General features: G+C 38.5%; 1 pseudogene; it reads right to left on the reverse strand.

Moving 5' to 3' along the window:
* Window positions 1-8258: 8258 nt before the first annotated feature.
* Window positions 8259-10617, reverse strand: LOC116140947 (annotated as a pseudogene).
* Between the last annotated feature and the right edge of the window lie 1479 nt (window positions 10618-12096).

Raw genomic sequence — 12096 nt, forward strand, 5'->3', positions numbered from 1 at the left:
CCAAAACACAACAAACATGCCACAAAGAATTTTTCCTTGTTACTCTCATCTTCAAAGAGATTCCAAATTTTATAGGCCTTTCATACCAAATCCGGAATTCCCACGCCCCGTTCACGATTCATGACATAATCTAATCCTCAAAATTACAAAACAAAAACAAAATTGAAACACAGAATCCTTCAAATACATACCAATCGCAAATATACCAAATGCATGTGATATGATGACTAAATAAAATTGAATCAAAACCTAGATTAACGAAAGATTTAGGGATGCTTGTAGGCATCGTCGTGATGACCTAAAGAAGTGAATCCTCGCTTGCGAGGAGCAAATTAGGGGTGGAGTTTTTGAGGCTGCTGGGTGGGGAAAAAGATAAAAAGGGTTGGGCCATTTTTCTGTTTATTGGAAATTTGATTTTTTTTCCTTAATTATTACAATTGGTTTTTTTCTTTTGTTTAAAACCTTATTTTTTCTTTTATTTAATAGACTAATTTTTAATAAAAATAAAATGTTTATCTTTAGTACATGAATATATATTATTATCATCATATCCAACATAAATTTATTATTCAACCTTTCAAATTTTTATAAATTTATCGACCCAAACTTTTCAATTAAGCTTTTTCCAAGTTTTGATATCTCTTTAATTAATCAATTACTTATGTTTAAAAGAAAAAAAGTATATCTTTAATATATAAATATATATTATTATTTTTCATAACTATAAATATTGTAATTGATTTTGTTATAATTTCAAGCTAATACATATTCATCATTTACATGCAATATATATCCTCATTCGCCTTATAAAATTAGAAATTTAAATCAATCACTCATTGAGTTCTTGCTGCAATAAATAGAATGGCATTAAATTAAATAGGATATTAACTAAACCAATATAAACACCATATCTTAAGATAGCTTAAATTGCATAATTTACCTCCTTAAATTGCATAATTTACCTCAATTTTCTAATTTCATATGATCATATATTGTATACTTTAGTACGTGACAACCCAAAAGAAAAGTGTTCCAAAATGGATAAGTCAACTGCCTGTATGGTGTAAAAATTACGTTATTCATCAATCAAATATTGGTTGTGGGTCGTTTTCTGATATTAATTAATTTATCAAGTTTTATATATCTAGAGTTATTTTAGAAGTTGGAGTAGTATTAGGATTAAGTATTGTTAAGTATGACGAAGAATATAACTCATTACAAATTAGATATATATCATTAGAATCCTTTTAAGATTAGGAATTAGGATAACTTGTAAGTTTATATAGAAGCATAAACCATAGATTATTCATTGATTTTTATTGGATTAGAATATTCTAATATGCTAAAATGGGTTCTTTTTTTCTCTTCTTTTTCCAAATTAAGAGTAATTGTGTGCAAAGATCATTGTGGAGCTACTAACATTAATGAATAATTTAAAAAAAAAAAAAAAGAGCAAAGAAAAAACCATTTAAAAAAAAATATTAAAAAAAGACCATAGAAAAAAACCAATTTTTTTATAAAAGAACGGTACTGCACCAGTTCACTCTTCTCTCAATTCTTTCCTTTACCCACCAAACAAACCTACTCATCTATTCTCTTCTTTATTATTATATATATTCATTTCGTTCTACATGTCTATCTATAAATACAAACTCATAGCTAAAATGTGAGGGAAACAATTGCGTTTTAGAGAGTGTTTGTCCCCTCTCCCTGCTTCTTCTCCTTCTTGCGTTTTATTTTTCTTCTTTCAGGATTTGGTTTTCCCAATTCAATTTTTTTAAAGAAAGAAGAGACCAAAGGCGGCTCACTTCACCCAATTCAAAATTTTCCTTTTTCATTAAAACCGAAGAAAATTAGGAGAATCAAAGGAGAGTTCATAAAGACATTCCCTTTTTCCTTTTTTTGCCCAATTCAATTTTTCCCTTTTTCCCTTTTTGTAATCATGATTGAATCGCTTTATTTTTGTAATTTAATCTTTGATGTAAACTTGTAATACATACATTAATATTTAACATGCGATTCAAATTTAAGTCTATAACTTTACAGCCAAAATGTAAATATTTTTATCATTAAAGCCGAAAATGGTACATAATATTTACATTTATAAATTATTAATGATTTTGTATTTTTACAATTTTTTGGCCTTTTTGAGTTTTTAAAAATAAATTAAAGGAGACCATATTATATTTTTTTTTAGCAATTTTGTCACAAAATATCACATTTAATTTAACTCAAATATTTTGTTACTAATACCTCCATTTAACATTATAATAATTTTTTTTTAATGATAATAATTCTTTTGTGACAAATTATTTTGTATTATAGCATGTAGTGATTAAATATAGTGACTAAAGTTTTTTATGACAAATATGTTTGTCACGATAAACAATTTACCTTGATACTTAAATTTTGACTCAAATATTTTGTCATTAATATCTCTATTTCAGCATATATTATGAGAATTTATTTTTGTAGCAATAAATAAATTCTTTTGTGACAAAATAATTTGTAGTTATAGTATGTATAACTAAATATAGTGACTAAAATGTTTTATGACAAAATATGTTTGTCATAATAAAAAATTTACCTAGGCGCCAAAAATTTGTGACGAAATATTAAGATAAAATTGTTTTTCTTCAATATATTTCTTATGGATTTCTTTATTGTGATAAAATATTATGACAATATTTTTTTTAGTCACTGTATATTCTCTTTGTCATACTTAATGTGGTGTTTTTTTATTTTGTTATAATACCTATATTACTTGTGACGAAATAGCTTTTGATAAAATTAATTTTGTCACAATATAATATATTTCTTGTAGTAAGGCCTCACTGTTACGCGGATTCACCCTTTGTGGATGAGATCGCCCTAGTCGACATGCCCTAGAAGTTTACAATTCCTAGCATGAAACCCTACGATGGCACAACTAACCCAGATGATCACATAGCCTCGTACAAGCAGCGGATGTTCACTGTCTCAATACCCCGAGCGTTGAGGGAAGCCTGTATGTACAAGAGTTTTGGTTCAAGCTTATCCAGTCCAGCACTCCAGTGGTACACAAATCTCCCAAATGGTTTCATCGACTCATTCGCTCAGCTCACCGACACCTTTGTGGAGCAGTTCGCCAATAGCAAGAAACTCGAGAAGCTGTCGGCGAATCTATACAGAGTATACCAGAGGATGGGAGAGCCACTGAGAGTGTATGTTAGCAGATTCAACAAAGAGAAGATTTCCATCCCTTCCTGTAACCCTGAGACAGCCGTAGATACCTTCAAAAAAGGTCACCTCCCGAATGGTGAACTATACAAAGAACTGACAAAGTTAGGTTGCACCACGATGGAAGACGCCTTGGCCAGAGCAACGATTCAAATAAGGTGGGAGGAAGATGAGATGAATCAGGCAATTCACGCCAAGTATGACTGAATGCAGAACGACAAGAGGCTAGAGCTCAGATCGATTGTAGGCCCTACAAGATCACCAAAGAAGCAGGGAAGGGTGCCTACCTGCTCCAAAATCCCAAAGGCAAAGACATCAGCAACAGTTGGAATGCAATCCATCCGACACGCTACTACTTTTAGGTGAAATCAATCTAAATATTTGTTGTCTTTTCATTTTTAATTTAAAAAGGATGAGTGGGCCCATCCACCGCCTTCATAGACAGTCGGTCTCATGGCCTGAATTCAATGAAGCATTATTCAGCAACTGACACCTTCGAATTAGTTTTGCCCAATTCATGAGTTTTCACACTTTGGATCGACCCTGCTCGATCAAATGTTTGTTATACCTTCGGATCGACCTTGCTCGATCCACAGAATTACACCTTTGGATCGACCCTGCTTGATCCACGGATATACATCTTCAAAATTGACCCTGCTTTATCAAATGTTAATTACACATTCGGATCGACCCTGCTCAATCCACGGATTTGCATCTTTAGATCGACCCTGCTTAATCAAATGTTTGTTACACCTTCGGATCGACCCTGCTCAATCCACGGATTTACATCTTTGAAATCGACCCTGCTCGATCAAATGTTAATTATACCTTTGGATCGATCCTACTCGATCCATGGATTTGCATCTTCAGATCGACTCTGCTCGATCAAATGTTTCTTACATCTTCGGATTGACCCTGCTCGATTCACATAATTACACCTTTGGATCGGCCCTACTCGATCCACGGATTTGCATCTTTAGATCAACCCTACTCGATCAAATGTTAATTATACCTTCGGATCGACCCTGCTCGATCCACGGATTTGCATCTTTAGATCGGCTCTGCTCGATCAAATGTTTGTTACATCTTCGGATCGACCCTGCTCGATCCACGTAATTACACCTTTGGATCGGCCCTGCTCGATCCACGGATTTGCATCTTCAGATCGACCCTACTCGATCAAATGTTAATTACACCTTCAGATTGACCCTGCTCGATCAAATGTTTATTACACCTTTGGATCGACCCTGCTCGATCCACGGATTTACACCTTTGGATCGACCATGCTCGATCCATGGAGTTATACCTTCAGATCAACCTTGCTCGATCTATGGATTTGCATCTTCAGATCGACCCTACTCGATCAAATGTTAATTACACCTTCAGATTGACCCTGCTCGATCCACGAATTTACATCTTCAGATCGACCCTACTCGATCAAATGTTTGTTACACCTTCGGATCAACCCTGCTCGATCCATGGATTTACACCTTCAAATTGACCCTACTTGATTCACGGATTTTTTACACCTTCGGGTTGACCCTGCTCGACCCACGGATTTACACATTCGGATCAACCCTACTTGATCCATGAATTTACACCTTCGGATCGGTCCTGCCCGCTCCACGTACTTACACCTTCGAATCGACCCTGCTCGATCCACAGTTTCACCTTTGGATCGGCCTTGCCCGATTCGTGGATCCACACCTTTGATCGACCCTGCCCGATTCATGAAGCTACATATTCAGTCGGCCAGACCGAGTAAATAGTTCTTATACCTCAAAATCGATAAGTCATTGACCCAACCCAACAGAAAGTTCACACGACTTAGCCACTGGGCTGCACCAAAATCATAACACAAGTATACGGCTCAACCTCTAGCACATCTACAAACAAGGAAGCAATCAACAAATCATTCACCATGAGGAAAAGCATCAAAAACAGAATCACAAGTACATATAGAAGAAGCCTCAAGCGGCTAAGTTCAGAATACAATGAAAGGCACACACGCCAGGAAAGGGTATCGTAGGCCCCGAGAAACATGAGCAAAAGAAAAATAAAACTAAGTGTCATCGGTGCGAGTCATCTCTCCTATCTCCGACTCGGTCACCCTATCGCCAACACTCACCCAGCCTTTTACCCCCAGTCAACCCGTTCATACAAACGAGGTGCCCTGATCTAGATCGAATTTGGAATGTGATACATTGTCCGGAGCCGTCCCACGTCATTTTCTTTAAGCACGGGCGGATAATCCCTGCTTAGAATCCCATTTTCCTGTTGACTCGGCTCGTCCTCAGAGTCACTGCTAGATGAAGACGGACTACCAGCTCCTTCGGAATCTTCCTCACTTCTCCCATGCTTTCCCGAACCACTCGGGCTGGCAGCACTCATCCCTAGGGTAGCTACACTAACTCCACTTGGTACACCCATTAGAACACCCCATTTGGGCATCATCACCATGGTTGGGGCACTCTCGTACTCATTCACGACATTTGCCCCAGCTCCACTAGAACCACTCTACCCAACTGACCGACTGACTCAACTCCACCATCCTCACTCCCCAGAAACCAAGTATTGGATCTCTACTCTACCCAGCCGACCGACTCGACTCCACCATCCTCACTCCTCAGGAACCAAGTATTGGATCTCCACTCTACCCAACCGACCGACCGACTCGACTCCACCATCCTCACTCCCCAGAAACCAAGTATTGGATCTCCACTCTACCCAACCAACCGACCGATTCGACTCCACCATCCTCATGCCCCAAGAACCAAGTATTGGATCTCTACTCTACCCAACCGACCGACTGACTCGACTCCACCATCCTCACTCCCCAAAAACCAAGTATTGGATCTCCACTCTACCCAACTGACCGACTGACTCGACTCCACCATCCTCACTCCCCAGGAACCAAGTATTGGATCTCCACTCTACCTGACCGACCGACCGACTCCACTCCACCCCACCATCCTCACCCCCCAGAAACGAAGTATTGGATCTCCACTCTACCCCACCGACCGACCGACTCAACTCCACCATCCTCACTCCCCAGGAACCAAGTATTGGATCACCACTCTCCCTATACCACCGACCGACCAACCGACCCGGTCTTTTCAAACTTTGACTATCACCACTCACCCCAACCCACCCCACTGATCAACACACAAACTAAACCTGTCTAAAGATTCAATTGCCCTTCCTACCCGACTGAGCCAACACATTGCAACACGCTGGCTCCCCCAACGAAGCCGACACTCTCATGCTCCATGTCCAGGAGATTCTCCCAATCTGGGCGACTGGCTAGGAGCAGTCTAGCACATGTTCACCCTCGAGGCGATCAAGCCAAGGGCCCTCGCCCATTCGGTCTTCCATGCGGACGAGTGGACAGCCATGGGTCAAATGTTTGCGCATTTTATTTGACCCTTTGGCATCCAGTAAAGAGTGCCGTGGAATCACAAGCGCAAGTCTTACGGTCCAACAAGCCAGCCGAACCGATTCCATCCCACTGGATCACCGGAGTACCCCAACCAAACAAACTTTCAATTTAACATCGTCTCCAACTCATTCGACCCGGCATGCTAAGCGGATACCCTAGTCATGGGATTTTAATTCACTTCTCCAATCGACAAGACACACCGAACGAGCACGTGAGCCCCAGAAGTCTCGTTATCTCAGTCCCTTTGGCCCTTCACACTGATCGGGCACACCCTCTTAGGGTGATTGCACATTCTGATCAGCTTTGATACCGAGCGACCCTTGACTATGAATCACTTACATCAAACTGGTCAGCTAAGCCAACAATCAGTTGTCCAAGAAGGGAGACCGAGCGTGACTCGACCGCTTCCTACTCTGACTTAAGAAAAACTTAACTCAGAGAGTGGGGGGTAAACTGCTAGGGCCAAAAATCGTCATTGGCCCAAATAGGAGAACGGGACTGAATGAGGAAGAGACCAGACCCAATCTTAATGCGGCCCCATCCGGATTAGGCCCATTTTCTATGAGATACAGTCAGCCCAAACCATCCGGGCACAAGCCTCTCAATCCCAGTTCACTTCCTAGACCTATGAGCGAGTTCAGAGCCCATGGCACCCATACATCACCTTCCTATTCGGGATTAATCTCCTATTTGAGGTTACTTTCCTGTTCGGATCACTTTCCTACTCGAACACTGGTAAGACAGCTCACCACCGCCCTAATTCCTCTAGGGTTTGCATCAGAGTCACACTAGGACTTCTGCTCCCCCTAGGATTGGGAGACCAAACAGTCACTATATAACCAGAGCCCAGCCCTCTCACAAGGACATTACATTAAACCTTCACACCCAAAGCTCTTACTTGAGAGCTTCACATCACTTCCGTAGGCACAATCCCCAACTAGACTTCTGGTAACCTCTCTACTCCCTAGCCCTTACTATACTAGCCTCTTTCTGCCTTGCTGACTTGAGCGTCAGAGTGCCTACGGCCAACACCACCCTGGTGTTTCTCGTTCGCTTCACGCATTTGTTTCTCTACATGTGCAGGTATAGCGGATCGCTAATGGCCTCAACCTCACGGGATCAAACCCCCCTTCCGTACAGGTAGATTTTTACGTCTACAACCACCTTTATTAAGGACTGGGGTGAATCGAACTCAAGACTTTTTGAGTAATACATCAAAGAGTCTTAATTGCCCACTCGACAATTGGATGGTGATTAATTATACTTTCATTAATTTGAACAGATTCGACTATTGATATAGTTGGTAAAGTTGTGAGTTCTATTCCTACAGAAATATGACCCACTAAACATGTTATCTTCACTGTATTGCACAACTTTATCCAATATTTTATAAATTAATCCTCATAACCGATGTGGAAACATAAAATTAGATTATTATTTTTTACAACATTACAACAGGGGTTCTTTTTATTACATAAACATCATGCATGTAACATTTACAAGTGATTATTATATAATCCATTTAATATTGCACATCTATTACGTTGACAATTTAATACGAATTTTCAATCACGAATTGGTCCAATTAATCCAATCATGTCTAGCCTTTGAATGGAGGAGGTGGAATGCTCTGTTCATGCCTAAAGAAATTATCAGGATCAGGTTAGGTTTTCACTCTCACCAATCTCTCGAAGTTACCATTGAAATAATTCTCGCCCCACACTCTGGCCTTGTCGAAACTTGTGTTATTCTTCTTGTTGATGCCTAAATCAAAATTCCCGTAATTAACATATTCACCTCTGGTGTTCTTTGATACATAAGGAGTCAAGTAGTCATATGGCTTCCTAATCCACTCAATATTCTTAATATCACCATCTTTCCATCCAGCCAAATAAGAGATTTCAAAGATGTTTCCCTTTCTGTGAGGGAATGGAGTTTCAGATTCTGAAATGCTGCTCATTATTCCACCATACGGACTCCATAGCAATGTTGGGTTATTCTATAGCCCCTCAAGAACTGTTTCAGGTATAGATTGTTTAACGTAGTCTGATTTGCCTTTGAAATAGTTTCTGAATAAATTCTTTCAGTGAAGTAGAATTTCAGTTGTGGAGTTACTTGGGAAAAGCCATTAGTAACCACAGACTGGATTCAGGTCGTTTCATTGCAATCTTTTCGGCCCAAACCCAGCTCAAGGAATCTCTCTTTCATTATTTGAAGAAGACAATTAGCATCACCAAGATATAGAGCACTGTATTTGGTTAACACAGCTCTCTCGCCATTTTGGCCACCATTGTCCAATTGTATGAGAACTCTAAGAAAGAGATCCTCATCAAGCGTATTTGCAACTTTCTGCCATTTATGGGGATCTTTGTTGCACCTTTTTCGAAAGTCTTTGCAACTGTAAACATTGTCATGGTTTGCTGGCACTGGAACCAGTTTTATCTCCCATGAAACAATAATTCCAAAGCTTCCTTCTCCACATCCTCTTATTGCCCAAAATAGATCTTCACCCATGGTTGCTCGGTCAAGAACTCTACCGCTTGCGTCCACAATTTTGGCATCGAGGACATTGTAGCACCAAGATCATATTTTCTTAACAGGAAACTATAGAAGGTCAGAATCTACCGTGAGGATGATCCTGTGGCGAAGAGACCACTGACAATCTTGCAGACCTACAGACAGAGAAATCAAAGAGTGAATGTGAAGACTTGGCACAGTTGTGAGGGAAATTTAGTGAGGCAATATGGGGTTTACTGTGAGTGTGGAGCGACTATCAACATAGAGTGGTCAGAACTCCACTCCACTGCGATGATAGGTGGTTCTTGAGAGAACACGAACAAGGAAAGCAAGAAGAGGGATTGTATGTGAATGAATTCTGAGAGGCTTGAGCTCTGAATTTATAGGGAGCCAAAGTGATCCGAGTCCTTTTAGAAGTAGGAGTTAGAATTCACATAAGACTAGGAGTTTGTATGAATCGTGTAGAACTCGAAGTCTTTATTCGCACGGGATTTCGAGTCATAAGGAGTGAAGAGTCCTCATGAGACCTAGAATCGTCATGAGGGCTGGTCTTGACTCGTGGATGGATTTTTATGAATAGAACAACCCAGATTGTAAAGAAGTCTGGCACGTAGAGTAGCCTAGCTCACAAAGTGGACTGGCTCGTAAAGTGGGCCTTCCAAGGAATGGGACTGGCATGAGGCCAACTGGAGTTGTGTCGTGACACGGGGCCATAATTTGGTGTACTCTGAAATAAAGCCAGTTTGTATGATGAGCTTTGGCTTGAAACCAAGCGAAGTTGGGCCTTGGCACGGAACCATTAGTTAATGGGCCTATCAAGGGCTTAATACAAATTTTTTCCCATACAAAAACCATAAGCACCACCAATGATGTGCCCACCAATGCCTACACATGTGCAAGCACCGGCCAGAAAGGCATGAATATTGCTCTTCTCGGCAATTTTGTAGTAGACTTCACCGACTACTAGTTTAGAAGTCAAATCTTTTGTATTTTAGAACTACTAGTTGTTTTTGTAGGCGTATTATGGACAAGATCATATGGTTAAGACCGATGAAATGTGACTTGATGCTGTGAAAAATATAGGCCATTAGATCTGATGGAGTGATGTCTATGAAAAAACATGATAGACCATGTCATTTTGGTGGACATAGGACCTTTGTATCCGGCAAGCTGATGAGCAAACACAGATTTCCATTTTTCTAGGCTTTTGAACCATTTGAGAAAAGTCATCAAAGAGTGTAACTCAAAGGTTGAGAATGACTGGTATTGGGAAATTATTTTCAACATATGATGGACCGAGAATTGAATGGCAATGTGGTACTGGTGTAACATATACCAAAAGAACCATAATAATTTTCTGGAAATAAGATATCTGGTCCCGGAGGTAAACAAAAGATTTTTGAAAAGGGGTCATCTGGATGGACACCTAACATATCATACATGGATTGCCTACATTTTTCAATGCATTGAATCTGATAAGAAAACATGAGGATGGTAGCATTTTCATCAATGGTACGAGTTCAAACAACGTCATCAAATTCAGGAGGTACGTCTGGATATGGTTTGGTGAAGAAGATGATGAACAGGAACTGGACTGGGTTAATGGTTGGAACATGAAACAGGGAAGTGGTTTGGATCTAAGGTGCATGAAACTAACTTGTTTAGTTTTAGGCTGAGATAGATAGTCTGCAATGGTATTGGTGTGACCTTTTATGTGTTGAATGGTGAAAGAATACTTGCTGAACTATTCTGCCCATCGAAGTAGTTGTTGATGTTAAACCTTTTTCTTGTTAAATCGAAGCATTTGATCAAAGAACTTCATATCTGTTTCAACAAAGAAGTGATGTCCAACAAGATGGAATTCAAACCTTTTAATAACATTTTTTACTGCTAATACTTCTTTGAAAGTATAATAATAATGTTGTTGATGTGGTTTGAATTGTCCACATACTAAATATTAAATAAAATACACTTTCAAATTTGACACTATAAAATATTAAAATAAAAGAGAATAATTTTTATTTTTTAAATCGGGGATCAAGTCCCTACAGGAATCCAGCGATCCCCACTTTGGCCCAAGAAAATACTCGTAAATACGTTTCCAAATTGAGAAATGATTTTTAACCTCCACTACTTTTCTCTTTAACCACCCATCTTCAATTTTAAGTAGGAAATAATTATGGTCGAAAAATTTATTATTCTTCTTCTTCCATATTTTTGCTTCAAAACTTGTAAGCAAAGTTTATTTACCATGCTCTTGACCTCCAAAGGCAAATTTGTTATTTTTTATCTTTTTTTTTAATAACCGGGGTGTTTAAACCATTTAACGTACACCTCAACTAATCTTCGGGACCCATTAAACACCTTATACACCTAATGTTTCAAGTATACCACAATTTTTTTAGTATTTTTTATTTGCAGGTTCAAGTAATAATCTCCTTGGCAGCTCTTAAAAGGATACATTGTTAAAGGGGATTGAAATCCTCGTAACTTGTTCTACAAGAATTAATTTTCGTATCGTAAATCCTTTTAAATCAAAAGCAAGCCCAAGTAAAGCTAAATAAAAAATTCTTACAAACAATCCTAAGAACATAATATAGTTAAACAACACTAAAGAACATATAGATTAAAATAGCTATCAATACTTTGAAGAAAAAAACAACAATAATTTTATATGTGAAGCAATTAAAAACTTATAATTTTGTATTACTTGAAATTGATATACCCATTACAAAACTTTTTATTCCATTAAACTATCATTTTATTCTAAGAAAAATTTGAATAATATAAAGAAAATTAAGATTTATGAGATAATAGTAAGAGTCGAGAGTATTTATAAAAAAATAAGAAACTTAAAATAAAATATTAATAATTTAATATAAAGATAAATTTATCATTATAAACTTTATTAAAAGATAAGT

Source organism: Pistacia vera, unplaced genomic scaffold (assembly GCF_008641045.1).
Source record: "Pistacia vera cultivar Batoury unplaced genomic scaffold, PisVer_v2 Contig389, whole genome shotgun sequence".
Classification (NCBI taxonomy): Eukaryota; Viridiplantae; Streptophyta; class Magnoliopsida; order Sapindales; family Anacardiaceae; genus Pistacia; species Pistacia vera.